Raw genomic sequence first — 20,496 nt, 5'->3', positions numbered from 1 at the left:
GAAAGTATGGGGGAATTGAAATGGTTGGCTGCAGGAAACTCAAGTTTAGACCCACAGACTGCAGGTGTTCAATGAAGCAGTGAGAATGATAGATTGAGTAACTAGGTAAGATGGATACATCTGCTAATGTGAATTTTAAGAAGTATTATTAAAATGCTGAAGTTTTAGAAACATTAATGGTCCAAGGGGACGTAATGGAACCTGCACCTGGATCATTAAAATGAACAATGATGTGAAAAGAATCAGCAGGGATGATGCCACATAATTGAACTACAGTGTATGTGAAGTCTTTTGCCATCTGGTTAGATTCCAGTACAAATTCAGAGTTCTGCTCTAGCCACTGCACATCCAGAATAACTCATTGACCTTGAAAAGACTAACATAGATTTCCAAATATGTGCTCAGGGCTCCAAGGGTTAGACTATAGAGAGATCACATGACCTGGACCAATCTTATGATGTTTGGGAGCTAAAAGGTCGAGCAATACAATTGAGGATTTTAAGATCATTATAAGAATTGATAGGGAGAATAATATCTATTGATGTCCAGGACAGGGCGGTATAAACTTATCACTGGAGCTATCAATTGGGTCTCTTCCTGACACTGAATGCCAACTGGTGTGGGCCAAGATGGAAAGGTCAGGTGACCAATGATGGAGTATGGGAGGAGGCCAGTTTGAGGCAGCATGCTATAAAATACAATCTCCAGAAATATGTGCAATTAAAGATGGTAATCTTCACTGCAGCTCACTCAACAATATACAAAATATACCCACGCACAGAACCATAGACCAGCTGCACACTGGGTATTACAAATACTTTCTTCCATCAACCACTGTGTTTAGTCAAAATGAACTGCCCTGTTAGGGACTGTTCACCACTCTAGGTCTAATTGCCGATGGTCACAAGAGGCATTGATGAAGCCAGTCAGGTATTACATCAGATACAGTGCAGGTTGTCAGGCACTCTGAACTTGGGCTGCATTAGAGTCGAGACTCTAGAAGTATTCCATCCTACATTAGAAGAACGAATGCTTCACTGTTCGATCTGAGCATGGACTCATGTGAGTATTTCTTTGCTCCCCACAAAGCAACTTTTATTATAGTGTTCAAAGGAGAATTGGATAAGCATGTGAAAGGAAAGAATTTGCTGGGCAAGTAACAAGTATAATGCACACATGCATTTACAGTAGAACACTTGTTTCTCAAAATGCAAAAGTCTAAACATAAATTAATCTCTTCCTCATTTCTTTTATAGACTCAATGCTCTATTCTTTTATTTTTCAATTCTTTCTTTGGCTTGGCTTCGCGGACGAAGATTTATGGAGGGGGTAAAAAGTCCACGTCAGCTGCAGGCTCGTTTGTGGCTGACCAGTCCGATGCGGGACAGGCAGACACGATTGCAGCGGTTGCAAGGGAAAATTGGTTGGTTGGGGTTGGGTGTTGGGTTTTTCCTCCTTTGCCTTTTGTCAGTGAGGTGGGCTCTGCGGTCTTCTTCAAAGGAGGCTGCTGCCCGCCAAACTGTGAGGCGCCAAGATGCACGGTTTGAGGCGTTATCAGCCCACTGGCGGTGGTCAATGTGGCAGGCACCAAGAGATTTCTTTAGGCAGTCCTTGTACCTTTTCTTTGGTGCACCTCTGTCACGGTGGCCAGTGGAGAGCTCGCCATATAATACGATCTTGGGAAGGCGATGGTCCTCCATTCTGGAGACGTGACCCATCCAGCGCAGCTGGATCTTCAGCAGCGTGGACTCGATGCTGTCGACCTCTGCCATCTCGAGTACCTCGACGTTAGGGGTGTGAGCGCTCCAATGGATGTTGAGGATGGAGCGGAGACAACGCTGGTGGAAGCGTTCTAGGAGCCGTAGGTGGTGCCGGTAGAGGACCCATGATTCGGAGCCGAACAGGAGTGTGGGTATGACAACGGCTCTGTATACGCTTATCTTTGTGAGGTTTTTCAGTTGGTTGTTTTTCCAGACTCTTTTGTGTAGTCTTCCAAAGGCGCTATTTGCCTTGGCGAGTCTGTTGTCTATCTCATTGTCGATCCTTGCATCTGATGAAATGGTGCAGCCGAGATAGGTAAACTGGTTGACCGTTTTGAGTTTTGTGTGCCCGATGGAGATGTGGGGGGGCTGGTAGTCATGGTGGGGAGCTGGCTGATGGAGGACCTCAGTTTTCTTCAGGCTGACTTCCAGGCCAAACATTTTGGCAGTTTCCGCAAAGCAGGACGTCAAGCGCTGAAGAGCTGGCTCTGAATGGGCAACTAAAGCGGCATCATCTGCAAAGAGTAGTTCACGGACAAGTTTCTCTTGTGTCTTGGTGTGAGCTTGCAGGCGCCTCAGATTGAAGAGACTGCCATCCGTGCGGTACCGGATGTAAACAGCGTCTTCATTGTTGGGGTCTTTCATGGCTTGGTTCAGCATCATGCTGAAGAAGATTGAAAAGAGGGTTGGTGCGAGAACACAGCCTTGCTTCACGCCATTGTTAATGGAGAAGGGTTCAGAGAGCTCATTGCTGTATCTGACCCGACCTTGTTGGTTTTCGTGCAGTTGGATAATCATGTTGAGGAACTTTGGGGGACATCCGATGCGCTCTAGTATTTGCCAAAGCCCTTTCCTGCTCACGGTGTCGAAGGCTTTGGTGAGGTCAACAAAGGTGATGTAGAGTCCTTTGTTTTGTTCTCTACACTTTTCTTGGAGCTGTCTGAGGGCAAAGACCATGTCAGTGGTTCCTCTGTTAGCGCGAAAGCCGCACTGTGATTCTGGGAGAATATTCTCAGCGACACTAGGTATTATTCTATTTAGTAGAATCCTAGCGAAGATTTTGCCTGCAATGGAGAGCAACGTGATTCCCCTGTAGTTTGAGCAGTCTGATTTCTCGCCTTTGTTTTTGTACAGGGTGATGATGGTGGCATCACGAAGATCCTGAGGCAGTTTACCTTGGTCCCAACAAAGCTTGAAAAACTCATGCAGTTTGGCATGCAGAGTTTTGCCGCCAGCCTTCCAGACTTCTGGGGGGATTCCATCCATACCTGCTGCTTTGCCACTTTTCAGTTGTTCGATTGCCTTATATGTCTCATCCAGGGTGGGAACCTCATCCAGCTCTAGCCTTAGGGGCTGTTGAGGGAGCTGGAGCAGGGCGGAATCTTGGACTGAGCGGTTGGTACTGAAAAGAGATTGGAAGTGTTCTGACCATCGGTTGAGGATGGAGATCTTGTCGCTGAGGAGGACTTTGCCGTCTGAGCTGCGCAGCGGGCTTTGGACTTGGGGTGAGGGGCCGTACACAGCCTTTAGAGCCTCGTAGAAACCCCTGAAGTCGCCAATGTCCGCGCTGAGCTGTGTTCGTTTGGCGAGGCTAGTCCACCACTCATTTTGGATCTCCCGGAGTTTAGGGGGAATAAAAATGGTTAAACATAAGACCAGATGACATAGGAGCAGAAATAGGCTATTAAGCCCATCGATTCTGCCTCATCATTTAATCATGAGCTGATCCATTTTCACACTCAGCCCCAGAAAAATTCTAGAATCCAGTGGGAAACATGTTTCTCTGGATATTGTATATCCAAGGTTGGCAAGGGAAATAGGGGAATGGAGAAAGGGTGTCTTCGTATTTCATTTCTGGATTCTATTTAGAATGGAGTGCAATACTAATTTTCAAAAGCCAAGGTTCAAACACAGCCAGACTGAACAAGTATTATCCAATACAGTGGTGTATAAATCTGTTGGAAGCTAAAAATTTAATTTCCAGATTAAAACTATACTTTAAAGTGTCAAGAATATTGAGAGAAATGAACATTTTGTATTAGTCAATATCAAATCAAAGGGAATTTCTTAAAACTAGTGATTTGCTTTTAAATAGTTCAGAATTTTCAGCAGTTTACAAAAGATCTTCAATTTTTAAATTGATCAAAAGTCAAAAAAAATCTTATTAACCTGTGGCATTCATTTGAACAGAAACTGAATGAGAAATAACTCCGGAAATGATCGTGCGTTCAATTGCACCAAGTATTTTTCTAATTTCATTTTACAATAAAGTTAAATTCAAATGTATATTGACCTTGACAATGGGAAGTTAATCCATAAACTCCTGAGAATCTCATTAGGAAAAGATGGAATATAAAAAACAATGTAAAATAAAAAGGATACAGTGTCATGGTAGCAAAAAAAAGCCACAGATCATTAACTAGTTTCCTTTTGGAGTTTATGAACATTGAAGTGTAGAAGCTTTTAAAAGGTATTAATGCACATTCAAATGAAGTTTAAAGAAACTGAGACGTGAAAGATTTTCTATTTTTGGAACACATTTTTAATGCCAGAGAAAACCTTCATGGAGGAAGATCCATGAAGACAGTGAGCAAATATCACAGAATCATAGAAACTGCACAGAGTTGAGTATATTTGGCCCATCTTTCCTAGGTTTTCTTCTAGAAACAATGATTATGTTTAGAGCCAATCCCTACTCTTTCCTGACATTTAGTTCAGTTTTTCATTGAGCCATTCAGCATGGAAACAGGCCCTTCAGCCCAACTAACATACACTGACCAAAGCGTTCCACCCACACTACTCCCACTTTACACCTCCAAACATATCCTGTCTGTGTATCATTACAATTTTTACTTGAATGTGGTAATAGTACCTACCTCAACCATCTCCTCCATACACTCACCTCTGTTTAAAAATTCTCCCATCAGGTTCTTGTTAAATCTCCCCCCCACCTCACCTTAAACCCATGTCCTCTGGTTACCAATTTCCCTGCACTAGACAAAAGACTGTGTTCATCTGATATATACCCAGTCCTCCTGTAACTCTTCCTGTTGCTCAGGCCTCTAAGTCTTGGCAACCTGAACACAATACTCCAAATGGTTTCTTACCAGCATCTTATTCAACTGCAACATGACCTCCAAACTCCTTTACTCAATACTCTTGATTGATGAAGGTCAATATGCCAAAAGCCTTCTTGACCATCCTATCTATCTGTGACACCACTTTCAGGGAAATCTATACCTGTACTCCTGGATCCCTAAGTTCTATAACACTCTGGATCCCTATGTTCTATAACACTCTGGATCCCTATGTTCTATAACACTGTCCAGATCCCGACACATCATTGTGTAGGTCCTACCCATGTTAGTCGGCCTCACATTTCTTTGTATTAAATTCTATCAACTGCCCACCTGCCTAACAGGTCCCAACCATTCACTCTCTACAATACCAGACAGTTTAGTGTCAGCTGCAAACTTGTTCACCATGCCATGTGTTTTCAACTAATTCATTGATACAGATGACAAAGAGTAATCGGCCCAGCACTGAACCTTGTGGCGGACCACTAATCACTGGCCTCCAGTTTGGCTTCCAGAGCAGCTTACTGTGTGGAACCTTGCTGAAATCCAGATATACAACATCCACAGCTCTGCTCTCATCAACCTTCTTATTCGCATCTTCATAAAGCTCATCCAGATTTATGAGACAGATCCTTCCAGCCTGCTAACTAGCTCCATCCAAGTGCCTGTGTATCTTCTTCCTCAGAATACTCTTCTCTAAATTATTAACTGCTGTCTTTATATTTACTACATTTTGTGGTCTTCTTTAGTTACCTCACAGTGCTCCAGAGAGATTTTTAATATCTCTTGCTTTGTACTAAATCTGTGATTGACTGGTGTCAGCAATATTAACTGACTAACTTTCTTCTTCCTTGAATGTCTTTGTAAGATTTTTAATTGTAATGATTAGCTTTTGGTCATCTATGTATGTTACTTTCTCAAGTCTTGTTAAAATTGCATAATAAAAAAGAATCTGGATGAATTTCTCTTCACTGTATCATCAGGGAATTGTTGTATATCCCTCCTTGACACTACAGGGAAGATCACAAGTCTGCCAGGGACCTGACATTCCCAGGGGCTATCTTTAAGAAGATTGGTTAATGTACTTATGTCAAATTCCTGGATGTACTATTTCAATTAAATCATTGAACTGGTTGTCTAAACCAGCGTAGTAAAATAGTGGGTGTTCAGACTCAGGTTTTGCACCCCAATCAGATCACCAAGGTTAACACAAAGAACATATGAATTAATACATATCAAAAAGAACCATATGAGATTTCTCCTGACACTCAGAATCTCAAGGCTGTTCAATTCATTCCATTTCATTCTTTAGTGGCAATATGTTTGGTTCCATTAATATATTATAGATCATTAGATGTTAGACAGCAAAAGCAAGCATGGGTTAGCAAATACTCTTTAAATATAAAAAATATTTAGGTTTAAACAGAATTAGTTTAGGACGTGGGGTGCAGAGGAGCACCAAAAGAAAAAGAAAATTGTTAAGAAATCTCACTGGATGTTCCATTCTCAAAATTCAGCCTTCGAGCAAAAGTCCCAGAGGTCTTTGCGAAGTGTCAACTTCCTGTGTAAGCAGAACTAATGATGGAAAGATAAAAGTAAAACCTTGATTCTGGAACTCTCGGGAGATGTAGCAGACACTTTGAGACCTGCAATCAAAAGGAGCTCATTCTGAGATCAAAGCTGCCCATGCATTGATCGAGGGGAGGTTTCTGCCAGGCTTCTCGTTCCACCCAATGGAGCTGCACAGGATTTAGTCATCTTCTTTCACCAACCATCCCCCACTAAAAAAAAAATCAAATGCTCTCTTTTATTATGGGGTCCAGGAGTGATAACATCCAATGATTCTATTAGACGATTGCCTGGACAAGTTAGGAAGCCACATTTGTGCCTGCACTGAACTGAATGCCTGAAGCAATTTATTCATCATAATGAAGAAAATACTAAGAATGGGAATAGACTTAAAGCAGCAATTCAGCAAATTTTAATGATGTGATAAATTGTTAAGAAAATAATTTATTAGCAATTAATTAGCAGTGGGTGATACAGTGGCACATCCTAATAGAGCTGCTGCTGTACCACTCTAGTGACCGAGCGTGACTGCTATCTGTGCAGGATGGGTTTCCTTTGGAATCTCCAGTTTCCTTCCACATCCCCAAAATATTCAAGTTGGTAGATTAATTGGTCACTGTAAATTTCCCCATGTGGTAGAGACTGTTGGGAGTTGATGGGAACGTGGAAACAAAAAACAGTATTAGTGTAGGAGAGCAACAATCAGTCCAGACCTATGGGCTGAAGGGTCTGCGTCCATGCTCGATGACTCCAGGACTCTGACTCATTATATCTACCATGACCTCTTCCCTTCATACTTTCTACAGAACAAATTGTGTATTCTCTAAGTTTGATCACAGTTGCACTGAAAAGAAATGTGGCAGTGAATTTACATACAGCAAACTGCAAACAGCAAAGCCAACGTAGATACAGGGCATCACCTGGTTACAAAGGCCCAACTTATGGACACCTGGACATATCAACAAGCTCCCATAATTTTATTAAATTCAAAAGCCAGGCATACATTCATTCTGGTTAATGACAAAATTATATCCCTCTCTTTCTCTACTTTGAGTAATCATTTCTTACTTATCAGACTTAAGTGCTTCTGATGCCATTCTTTATAATACCATGGAGGTATAGCTCCCATAAATAGTACCAAGGGATGGGGGCACCAGTACCTCTGAGCAGAAAACCCAGCAAATGGTAGTGGACAAAGTCCAGGACATCACATGCAAAACTCTCTCCACCACTGAGAAAATCTACATGGAACGCTGCCGTCAGAAAGCTGCAGCAATTATCAAGGATCCACACCACCCAGGACATGCTCTGTTCTCACTGCTGCCATCAGGAAAGAGGTAGAGGTGCCACAAAACTTGTACCTCCAGGTTTAGGAACAGTTGCTACCCCTCCACCATCAGACTCCTGAACAGAAGACTCATTTAAGGACTCATACGTTGCACATTATTACTGAATATTTTTTCTTCCATATTGGATAGTTTTTTTTTCTTGAATACAGTTTACAAATACAGATAAGTAGAAATTCTGCCTCACCCACAGGAAAAAGTATCTCAGGGTTGTATGTAATGTACGTATTCTGATAATAAATCTGAATTTTGAACTTTGGGAACAATATCATGAACAGATCAGGTTTTGATATAACATACTGTCGAATTATTTGCACTTCCAACAGTTCAGCCTTCATTAGGAAGCAAACACTTCATCTTAAATTATGCACTTAATGATCTGAAATGAGCATTACTCAACATCAGCACTGGTTCAGGACTGGCCCACAACAAAAGAAACATGAATATAAGAAATAGAAATGGGAGTAAGCCATCAATAATTTCATGTCTGATAAATTACCTCATTTCATACAGATTTACAATACCTCTGGATCTAGGGTAAGAAAAGGCCAAAGGCTCATTGAGAGGATAGCATGGTTAGCGTAGCCATTAGTGCAACGTTGTTACAGCACCAGCGACCGTGGCCGGGGTTCAAATCCTGCACTGTCTGTAAGGAGTTTGTATGTTCTCCCCATGTTTGCATGGGTTTCATTCAGCTGCTCAGGTTTTCTCCCACTGTTCAAAATGTGCAAGTATAGAAGGTCAATTGGATGTAATTGGGTGGCTGGGCCCATGGGCCAAAAGGTTTGCAAGCCCATGCCACTTAATTACATCCATTTAGATACTGTATATCTAAATTTAATTTAAATAAAGTTCTGGGTGAAGAAATGTTGCCTTATCTCAGTTCTGAATTCTTATTTTAAGAAAGTGACCACTTATTTTGGAAACATCCTAATATCTAACCTGTCAAGCCATGGAAGCAATTTGAGCATTTTAATAATATTACACTTTGTTGTTTTAAACGCCAGAATAAAATGACAATTTCCCTATCCCAGGAATTGATTGTGGTCCTTTGGCAGGTCATTCTGATGTCTTGAATTTCTGCATATAATCACTCCTACATAGATATTATATGAATCATTTAGAGCTAAAGATATTTATGAATTGCAAAAGGTTGGTTTGCAGCAGGCTATCAAGAAGACCAATGGAATATTGGCCTTCTTTGCGAGAGAGATTGTGTTCAGAAGCAAGGAGATTATGCTGCAACTGTATAGGTTCCTGCTGAGGCCACATCTGGAGTACTACTTGCAGATCTGATCTCCTATCTTGAGGAAGGATATACTGGCTTTGGAGGCAATGCAGGGGAGGTTCACCAGGTTGATTCCAGAGATGGGAGGGTTGCCTATGTTTGAGTTTTCTGGGACTGTACTCACTGGAATTCAGAAGAATGAGAGGGGATCTAATAGAAATGTATAAAATTATGAAAGGCACAGATAAAATAGAGTTAGGCAAGTTGTTTCCACTCATTGGTGAGACTAGAACTAGGGGACATAGCCTCAAGATTCAGGGTAGTAGATGGAGATGAGGAGGAACTGTGTTTCCCAGAAAATGGTGAATCTATGAAATTCTCTGCCCATTGAAGCAGGGGAGGTGACCTCAGTAAATATATTTAAGTCAAGGTTGGGTAATTTTTTTACATAGTAGGGGAATTAGGGGTTATGGAGAAAAGGCAGGTGGGTGGAGATGAGCCTCTCATTAGATTAACCATGATCTCATTGAATGGCAGAGCAGGTATGACAGGTCAGATGGCTGATTCCTGCTCCTATTTCTTATGTTCTTACAAATATTGTTTTAACCATCTTATTTAGTAACCCAGGTGTGAATACCATTCATAGTTTCACTATAGCTTTGACCAGTGAGAAATCTGCTTGAAACAAGTGACGGCAATAGGAATCCACTTGGATGCACTCTGTAGAAAGAGAATATGTCCATAGATCATTTAGTGATCGAATAGTCCTCAGACAAAATGAGAGAAAATTGAGGAAAAGGAAAGTAAATTCTTCCATCCTTTGATCTCAGCTGCTTTCCCACTGTCCCCCTCTGACCAACATTGATGTTCCGTCCCTTATTCAATCATGTGGAGAAAAACTGCTTCACTCTATACTATTGTCTTGTTCCATGATCTCATGAGGCTCAATATTCATGGGCTCCTCTGAACATCCCTGTAAGTTTTGGTTCTTTTGAACCAAAGAGAATGTTAATGCTCTTGCTGAGTGGGAGAGCAGGATGCTATTGCAAATGTAAAAGTTGTAGCCTTATTTTCCTGCTTGTGAATCGTGGAATCATAGAATTTTATAGCACAGAAATTGAACCTTTCAACCTATGATGTCCTTGCCAAATGTGATGCCTTTCTACACTATTCCTATTTGGCTTTGCATTAAGTCCCATTTCCCTACGTGCTTTTCCTGTTGAAATGCCTTTCAAAAGTTATCACACATCTGCCTCTACCACTTATTATGACCATTTTTCTAGAAGACATCCACCCTTTGTGTTTAAAACTGCACCTCAGATCTTCTTTCAATTTCTTCCTTCTCATTTTAAAACTGTTCCCTCTGACTCTAGACTCTTTTTCCCTTGGACAAGGACACTGACCATCTGTTCTATATCTGCCTGCAGTTCCAGATTTACATACGGGCTGAGCGGGCTGCAGCCCAGGGCCTCATAATCTAGGGGGGCCTCGGCCTCCTGCAAAGAAAATTACACATTTATCATTAATTTTATTTCATTTGTAACGATAAAAATCAGGGTCGTACCTAGGGCAAAATAATATGTAAGCACAAATCCAAAATTCAGGAACACATTCGCCCTTGATTTTACTATCTACGCCCAGTTTCTTTGTAACACTAAACACACATGTATAACAGTTACACAAGTTTTCACATGGGATTTTCCTGCATGACTGATTCGCAACGCGAGAATTCTGAATTCTTTGCAGAATTCCCACAATCGCATATGCTGGCGAGAGCTCTGAGAGCACTGTCTATGATTATAGCGTGCGTTTTGAGAACAAGTGAAGATTCTTTTATCTCATTATCAATCACGATAATATATAATCTTGACTTTTTGTGAAAATAATAATGAGTAAATGATATGAAAGTGGTGCTAGTAAACGAAAGCGACAAAAAGGACAGAAGGAAATTGCTTTGGCTTGGCTTCGCGGACGAAGATTTATGGAGGGGTAAGGAAATACTGAAGTGTTTAAAGCCAATCACGTCATATGGCTTTGTACAGCAGGCAGAACCAGCCCTACATAATCCCTCAGGTACAGAACATTCGTGTTTACAAACAGAAGAAAATCAAGTAGGCAACACTGAGCAGTCTGAGCAGGCCAAAGAACAACTAGTTTATATACAGAACACATCCTCCCAAGAACTTTAAGGAGAACTGTTATCAGTAACTATTCACTACAAGGACAGGAACTTCTGGAGAAAATGACAATGAAGTGATAGGATCTACAGCCAAAGAATTAACGCAAGGCACTGAAGGAACATGCCACGAGATCGTTCAAGGTCATTACTGTCTTAAAGACTTGAAAAACAAAGCAAATGAGCACAGCAAAAACCCTAGCATTGCAGACTCAAAAATACCATCTGTTCATGCCACGAGTGATTCCAAAGACATAGATTTATGGTCCATGTTGAATAATGAGGAATTATCATTCTAGATTGAGAAAGGTTCATTGGACTGTCTGCACTGGGAAGGACCTTTTACCAATTTGAAGCGAACATACAAAAACCAAGCCCGGTTTTGCTCAAATAAATGATTCCATTCCACCAAAGTAAATGATGAAACCTACCCTCAAGAATGGGTAGTGTATTCTCCCACAAAAGGAAAAGTCTACTGTTTTGTGTGCAAACTAACTCAATAAAGCTTTAGCTTCAACTGGATTTGATGATTTGCATCATACTTATCTTGCTCAAACCCATGAAAACTCTAAAAATCATATGAACTGAATGCTAACCTACTTAGCTAGAAAGCTTGTTCAAACACTCATCAAAACTCAAAAAGCAAATCAAAGCAGAGCAGGATTACTGGAGGTACGTACCTCAGCGAGTTATTGCAGTGATTTCGGACAGGCTTTCTAAATGTGGAAACAATTTTCCAATTGTTCCTGTGTTTAATGACTACTAACTGTACTGGTGAAAGATCATTTTCTAGACTAAATGGGATTAAGAATGATATATGGTCAACAATGTCCCAAGATTGGTTGCCTGATCTGAGCATTCTCTGCGTAGAAAATGATAAACTGTGACTTAATGCTTTTAATGACATAATTTGTAAGTTTGCATCCAAAAAAACTTGAAAGAAACTGTTGTGACTTTGTATATAGTGTAATGTTGAAACATAGCTATGAATGTTTTGTGTGAACATCTTCATTAATTCTATACTTTTGTAAACTTATTAAAGGTTATAAATTTATGAACAATCTTTTTATTAATGCTAAAATTTCAGCAATGTTCTATTTTCAATGACTAGATAAAGAAGAGGACGAGTTTTTGTTTCTCATGATCCGATGCTATTCGGTTTGGGCCTCCCAAGGTCTCTAGCCCAGGGCCTCCAGTTGCATTAATCCTGCAATGTCTGCCTGTTATTTCATAAATATCTATGATATCACTCCTTAATGAGAATAAACCCAGCCTATCCAATCTCTTCCTAGAACTACAACTCTACCTTCCAGGGAACATCCTCTTCTGCATTTTTTCCATTGTTGCCACATTATTCCTGTTGTATGGTGAACAGAACTGCACACGGTTCACTCCAACTGAGTTTTGTACAGCTGAAACACAACCTCCCAACTCTTATACTCTAGGCTTCATACCAAATACCTTTTTCACTCCCCTATCCATCTGTGTCACTACTTTCAGTGAGTTATGGAAGAGCTGTGGCCCCTTTGTATCTTAACACTCCTAAAATCAGTACCAAACCATCGTTGTATAAAGCAACACTGCAATGAATTACTTGCTGTTGTTATTATTCCTGTGTCCTTCAATTGTTCTACAAAGTAGAACCCAGCCACACTCTGCAGTATCTAACGTCTTCCTTAGGATATGTTATAAATTCAAAATAACCTCAAGTCTTGGTTTCCATAGGACTGGAAAAGATATACTCAATCTATACTCACAATTGTTTCGACAACAAGATATTGTACTGTAACAATATTAATATTTGGGGAGAATTTATAAGATTTGGAGTAGTTCACATTTTAAAACAGACCTTATTTGAAAGACTGAAGAAATATTGAAGATCTCTTGGGGAATGTATACACCTTTCACAAGTAGGTATTAATTGAACTGATGTCCTAAAATGAATGACCACTGTTTGGAACTGGAGACACGACAGCTGATGGAAGCTCTTTTCAAGGGTTTCTGCAGAGTGCACAGAAAGGTCAATCTTGGATTGTTTACCTAAGATAACAACTTGAGAAGAAGAAAGATCTGTTGTTTGCTGAAGAAGGTGGGGGTTTTGCAAGACATGAGTCACATCCTCTCTTTGGAGTTTCAGTTGGAAAAGAGAGAGAGTTGAGTTAATAGTTCAGTCAGTCAGTCAGTCAGTCAGTGTGTGGGACACTGACAAGTAACTGAAAAGTGCAATCCAGAAAAAACTGTTTGAAACTGATGAAAGCAAGTTCCAGAGCAGTAGATGGCGGGAAGTGCTATCTGTTTGATGTTTCTCTTGAAATAGAGGAAGGAATGGAACTCTGTGGTAGCTTGAAGAAAGAGGTTACCATCTGGAAGACCCTGATGTGTCAAGTTTCATCAGCGAGACCCTGAGGTGACTAGTGGTGATATCTCAGTTGTGAAAATCCTGGAGCAACAAATATCTCTCTCTGCAAACCCTATAAGAACCTTCCTGAGCCGTTAACATTTACCTTTCAAGCACCAAGCCTGGTGAACTTTATACATGTTAAATTCTGTGCACAGTATGGTGATTGCCTGCAACCAGAGAACTTGGAAGAAGGAGAAGTGAGATTGAACTGTGAACCAAAGAACTTTTCTTAAATCCACAAACACACATGCGTTTAGAATTAGAAGGGGGTAATTTGGGCTAGTATAGAGTATAGTGTAAGTATAGAGTTAAGTTAAAGTTTGATTCTATTTTCATGTTTGAAGTTGATTTAAAAAAAACTTTTGTTTTGAAAGCCACTTGTCTTGGTGAATGTCTATTGCTGCTGGGTTTTGGGGTCCTTTGGGCTCATAACAGTACATAATTGTGTGTGTGTGTGTGTGTGTGTGTGTGTGTGTGTGTGTGTGTGTGTGTGTGTGTGTGTGTGTGTGTGTGTGTGTGTGTGTGTGTGTGTAAAAGAGTGAGGGAGATGGGATAAGCAAAAGCTTTTCATGGATCACACCAGCAATGAGTTTGCTTAATGAGACTGATTGAACTGACAGGATTCTTTTTTGCTTGAAATAAATTTGGTTAACTAATGGATGCCCATAAATATATCAAATTTTATTAGAAACAGAAAGTATTTCCAGTTTAGACATGTAACAGACCTTTATGAGCCCGTGCCGCCCAATTACACCCAATTGACCTACAGGTTGGGTGGGAGGAAACAGGAGCATCAGAAGGAAACCCATGCAGACACTGCGAGAATGTACAAATAAATGCCTTACAGACAGTGCCAGATTCAATGATCCCACTAACACTATTGTCACTGGGGTGCAATTTCATAAATAACAACATTTTAGTTTATTTCATGGAAAACACGATATGCAAAGATTGGAAAACAGCAATAAATGCAATTTGTAACACAATTCAACCTGGAACTTACATCCACAAATCAATGAAAACAGGAAACAAAGAATTTTGTTGCAGAAATAGTGAACATTGATAAATGTTTACCTTTGTTAAACTAGTTCTGGTTTAATATGCAGGAGGAATCCATTCATTACCCTACTACTACGAGACAGCAATTCCTCTTCAACTGCACCAAGTTTCATTAAAACTTTCCAAATTTCATAAAGATGGAACGGACAAGTTTTCTGAAGTTCAATCAGTAATAAGCTGATATCAATGTTGAGAGGATTTTTTTCAGGTCACAACAGCTTAAAAACTAACAGAGCTTGATGGTTTTAGATGGCACTGTAATTCTCATCAGTTTTGCAATTGGAAACATTTCTTTAGTTTCCCCTATTTGGTCTCTCCTTTCTCTCTACTTCTGGGAGTCAAAGGCCATGCTCTTAAATGTTTCACAATTTTTCAACATTACTAATGACACCCAAATTCAAATCAGCACAAAGTATCAGAATAAAAAGTCAGTGTCTTTTACTGATAGGTCAATGGATGCCAGGAGGCTTCAGGAGAATGTGGCCTCATGCCTCTCCCCACATTTCTCACAAGCCTGCCCTTTAAGACTGAAGCCTTATTAATGTCGGATCACATTGGTTGCCCTCATTTTCAGTGAATTATTGTAATTGTGGGTGTTAGAAATGTGCTGTAATCATTATACATCACACAGAATCACAGACTGATGCTAATTGATCTAACTAGAGCTGTGTCTTTAAAGAATGTACCCTGCTCTGAGCCCTCTATCAGATGAAGCAAAAAATAGATTCCACGGTGTGTTTCCTTGGTAACGGGAGTCATCTGATGTCTTGTTAGAGAAAAAAGAAGTTCTGTCACTATCCCCATAGGGCTCATTAATAAAAGGCCTAAAGTGACCAAACATCATTGAAAACCACTTACAGCGAGAGAGAGGGATTGCATCTCCCTGTCAGGACCCTCCAATGTGTCCTTTTACCAGCTTTTTACCTGATTTGTGAGTAGTCGTTTATTCAAACCCTCAGGCATGCAAATCTAGTAGATAGCAGCTTTGAAAAATGTAACATTTCAAGTGTAAAAAAAGGAGTTCATTCTTCTATACTGAACCATGTAACAGCTAATAAAATAAAAATCACCCTCAGTAACTGGAATACTCGGAAATCTGAATATTTTATTAAAAACGGTACCGAATACTTTTGGCTTTCGGTGTTTGAAATCAACATTTCGAGAAAAGTATTTAAAAAATCCTTCTTGGGTGAAAAAAATGTGATTTCTTTTTCATCGGTTGTATCAGCCTTGCTATTCATATCTCCTAAAGTGGGTAATATTTGTTAATATTACACCAGACAGATGTTTGGTGTGAACACTCCCAAAGTCAGCATGGATTTTAACTTTTTTTCTACCCATCTAGGGGTATATTCCTACAAGAATCACATGAATTTCCAGATAAGTATACCTTGACTTTAGTACTTGGGATGCAATGATAAGCAAAGGGCAATGTGGAGAAGATAATTATAAATAAAAATAATGATTTGGATCATTTCCAATTTTAAATTATTTAAAATTTCAATAAAATTTCAATATTTTCAGTCGGCAAGTGGACATGTTATTTTTGTATATGGGACAGATGTGCTGCTCCTCTCATGAGTGGAATGAATGCATAAAGACATATATTCTCCATGCTTTCTCAGTTAAAGAGACAGATAAAATGGAACGTTAATGTGTAACTTATGAGGAATTTTCCATCTGATGGAACTAATCTAGGATGTAAAAGGTGTCATTGTACAGGAAAGATGAAAAAAATCATAGCAAGGTTGAAACAATGAAATCCAATTTAGAGAAGCTCAAGGTGTGAGAACCCAAAAGAACAAACAGATAATCAAAGATTCCTTCACTTCCTCATTACTACTGTATATTTTGGCATGTCAGTCAACCTTCAGATAAGTCGGGTCCCCATATTCAGCCTCATTTTCATGGTTTTGTCATATATCGGTATGGTGCCTGTTAGCCAGAATCAGACACACACAAGATAAAGACTGTACAATAGGCTTTAATCCACAAAGACTTCCACAGAGCCAGGTTGGCTGTAGCTGCAGCAACTCTGAGTGAGGCCTTGGGAGACCGGCGCAGGCTTATATCCTGGAGGGGGATTGACACCTGACCAGGAGGAACTTGATCCATTCAGGCCGACTGATTGACAGCCAGCCAGGTGTCCTGTCCCCTTACACTCCTGCAGGAACGGAGGCTGTCCCCTGCAGTAGGCTGGCGGTACACTCCTGCAGGTACAGAGGTTGCCCCCTGCAGTAGGCCAGTGGTGTACCACCACATTCAACCCCTTCTTTAAAATTGTTCTGGCGGTGGGGGCAGTAACAAGGAATCGTACCCACTATACAAAATACAATATTTACAGATTGAGACGATCTGACGGCTGCCGGGGTCTCTGTGACTGTTGTAGGACTGGCTCCTGGTCACTGGTCGGAGGGAAACTGGGGGGGCTGCTGGCAGGGGTCTGTGTGACTGGTGTGGTGCCACGCGGAGGAGTGGCCAAAGGGGCCAGGGTCAAGTCGTATTGGATGGGTGGGGGAGCAGGTTCGTCCCCCAGGGCTAAAGCGGGCCCCTGGTGGTCAAGGAGGTCCTGCGTGCCCCATAGCTGCCTGGGGACGGGGATGTATGCCTGGTCGGCTGAGGATGCCATGGAGTGGTGGATGCACCTGCTGGTGCCAGGTCCCTGGTTGAGACTGTGCCCTCCCTGCCACAACCAAACCTAACATAGGCATAATTGTGGTTCACGTGTAGGAGGAAGACCTGCACGACCAGGGGTTCAGCCTTGTGTGTCCGGACATTTTTACGCAGGAGCACCGGTCCCGGGGACGTGAACCATGCTGGGAGGGACATTCCAGTCGCCGACTTCCTGGGGAATATGAACAGATGTTCATGAGGGGTCTCGTTGGTAGCCGTACATAGCAGCGACCTTATGGCATGGAGCGCCTCGGGCAGGGCATCCTGCCAGTACTCAACAGCCAACCCTTTAGACTTGAGAGCCAGGAGGACTGCCTTCCAGACCACCCAGTTTTTGCGTTCCACTTGCCCATTACCTCTCGGGCTATAAGTCGTCATGCGGCTAGTCACGATGACCCTCGCCGTCAGGTACTGGCACAGCTCGTCACTCATGAAACTAGATCCTCGGTCTCTGTGGATGAAAGCAGGGTAGCCAAACATGGTGAAGATCTGCCCCGGGGCCCTGATGACGGTGGCTGTGGAGGTGTCCGGGCAAGGGATAGCAAAAGGGAAGGATGAGTACACATCCACTACCATGAGGAAGTGGATGTTTCAGTTCATGGAAGGCAGGGGCCCTTTGAAATCCATGCTGAGACACTCGAAGGGCCGAGTGGCCTTTATGACATGGGCCTGGGGTGGGCGGAAGAAACAGGGTTTACACTCCACACAGACCAGCAGGCTTCGGTCATGTCCCTGATGGTATACGGCAGGTTCCAGGACTTAATGAAGTGGTACAACCTGGTGACACCCGGATGGCAGAGGGACTCATGTAATGCCTGCAGCCTGTCATCGTGCATAGACTCGCAGGTCCAAGAGAGGACATCGAGGGAGTCATTAAACCTATCGGGATGGTACTGGATGTCGTAGCTGTAGGTTACCAGCTCGAATCTCCAGCGCAGGATTTTGTCATTCTTGATCTTGCTCTTGTGGGTAGTTTTAAACATGAACGCCACAGCCTGCTGGTCCGTGAGGAGGGTGAATTTCCTGGCGGCCAGGTAGTGGCGCCAGTGGCGGACCGCTTCCACAATCACCTGGGCATCCTTTTCAATGGCGAGATGCCCTAGCTCAGAGCCGTGGAGGGTCCCAGAGAAGAAAGCGATGGGGCACCCCCCCCCCCCCTTGGTTGAAGGTAAAGGCGAGGGCTACCTCAGAGGCATCGCTCTCCACCTGGAAGGGGGTGTCCTCATCCACGACCTGCATCGTGGCATCCACGATGTCCTGCCTGATGTGGATGAAGGCTGCCTGCGACTTGGGTGGGAGGGGAAAAGTTGTGGCTTGGGTCAGTGGGTGGACCTTGTCCGAGAAGTGAAGGACCCACTGCGAGTAATAAGAGAATAGGTCAAGGCACCTGCAGAGGGCCTTTAGCGTGGGGGGGGGGGGGGGGGGGGGAGAGGTAGCTCCATTAATGGGAGCATCCTTTCTGGATCTGGGCCGACGAACCCATGGACCAAGATATACCCCAGGATGGCAAGGTGGGTGGTGCTAAACACACACTTTTCCTTGTTGTAAGTGAGGTTCAGCTCCCTGGCTGTCTGGAGGAATTTTTCCAGTTTAGCATCGTGGTTCTGCTGGTCACGGTCGCAGATAGTCACGTTATTCAGATACGGGAACGTCGCCTTTAACTTGTGCCAGTCTACCATGCGATCCATCTCCCGCTGGAAGACAGAGACTCCGTTCATGACCTCAAAGGGAACTCGGCAGAACTGGTACAGGCGCCCGTCTGCCTTGAAGGCGATGCAGGGCTTGTCCTTTGTCTGGATGTGGATTTGGGGATACGCCGACTTCAGGTCAATCGTGGAGAAAACCCGGTAGCGGGCTATCTCGTTGACCATGTCGGCGATCCTAGGCAGGGGTAGGCATCCATTTGGATGCATCGATTAATGGTCTGGCTGTAATCCACGACCATCCTCAGCTTACTTCCCCCTTTGACCACCAGGACTTGGGCTCTCCAAGGGCTGTTAATGGGCTCTATGACACCTTCCGCCAGGAGTTGCCGCACCTCCACCTTGATGAAGTCTATGTCTGTGGCGCAATAGCACCTATTTCTGGCAGTAATCGGCTTCCAGCCTAGCGTAAGATGTGGGAAGAATGCCAGAGGGGTGATGCGTAGTGTGGAGAGGCTGCAGGTTGGCCGGGGCTGGTAGGTTGGCGTGCTGTGTAATGTGAATGGAGGTTGGGGCCCCCCGAAGGCAAGGGTGACCCTCTGCAGGTGGCACTGGAAATCCAGGCCCAGGAGGACTGGGGCACAGAGTTTGGGCATGACCAGGAGCCTGAATCCCATGTAAGTCTACCCTCCCACAGCCAAGCAGCGCCCGAAGGTACCAACAGTCTTATCCTTGGTGCCGAAGGCGATCGAGCAGGTGATGGGGTGGATTTTTAATCTCAGGGAGTGAGCCACACTCGGGTGAATGAAGCTCTTGGTGCTGCCACTGTCGAACAAGCATTTTGTTACCTGCCCATTGACTTGCATGTCCATCATAGAGCACCCGAGGTCGTGAGGGATGTTTCTGGTTAGTGTGGTGGTAGCCAGGACCGTCTCGGGGTCAGAGTTGTCGCTCTCCAGTTGTGCGCGGTGATTTATGGGGTCCAGAAGTGTGGGGAGCATCGGTCGGGCGGCCTGGTCATCACCCGTGTCGACCACGTCGACGTCTGTTGTGGGGTGCAGCGTGCAGCAGCCAATGGTGTCCGGAGGCATGGGGAGCGTCGGCAGGGTGGCCTGGTCATCGCCCGTATTGACCACGTTGTTCTCCTCATCATCAGGGGCCCTCCGTGTAGGCCGCTGCCTAGCCCAAGATTGCAGCGGCACATGGTGGCCCGCTGCATGGCTGGCCATCTTTCCCAGTCATGTTCATTGCACCGGGGGAAGTGGCGTCATTGCGGCCGGCGGCAGTGACATCATTACATCTGCTGGAAGTGGCGTCACGCCGTGAGCCGGAATTGACATCACTGTAGTTCTCGGCAAGCGGCGAGGGCTGGGGTTTGTCCAGATGCTCGGTGCATACACTGTGATCGTCGCTGGCGGAGCCGGATGCTGCACCGTCGGAGTCGGGGAAGGTTGAAGTTGTAGCGGGGACAATGGCACGCTGCCCGGCACGTGCACATGGAGGGGTCCGTGGGGGAAGTGGGGAAGTTATAGAGGGCTGCGAGCTGCCGGCTGGTTTTGAGAGG

At 43.3% G+C, this 20,496-nt stretch overlaps 1 long non-coding RNA gene across 13 annotated transcripts in view; it reads left to right on the top strand.

Moving 5' to 3' along the window:
- LOC138741490 (uncharacterized) overlaps nt 1–20,496 on the top strand; it is a 50,325-nt gene that overhangs the window by 1,993 nt on the left and 27,836 nt on the right. For 6 of the 13 annotated variants that reach the window (XR_011343534.1, XR_011343525.1, XR_011343527.1 and 3 more), the window contains exon 2: nt 867–1,062. The exons of 5 other annotated variants lie outside the window; for them this stretch is intronic. This is a non-coding gene — a long non-coding RNA (uncharacterized lncRNA). The remainder of the gene's footprint in view (nt 1–866; nt 1,063–20,496) is intronic. 2 more of the 13 variants (XR_011343536.1, XR_011343528.1) reach the window with 1 other exon arrangement.

Source organism: Narcine bancroftii, chromosome 8 (assembly GCF_036971445.1).
Source record: "Narcine bancroftii isolate sNarBan1 chromosome 8, sNarBan1.hap1, whole genome shotgun sequence".
NCBI classification, from domain to species: Eukaryota; Metazoa; Chordata; class Chondrichthyes; order Torpediniformes; family Narcinidae; genus Narcine; species Narcine bancroftii.
This window is presented reverse-complemented; position numbering and strand designations above follow the sequence as displayed.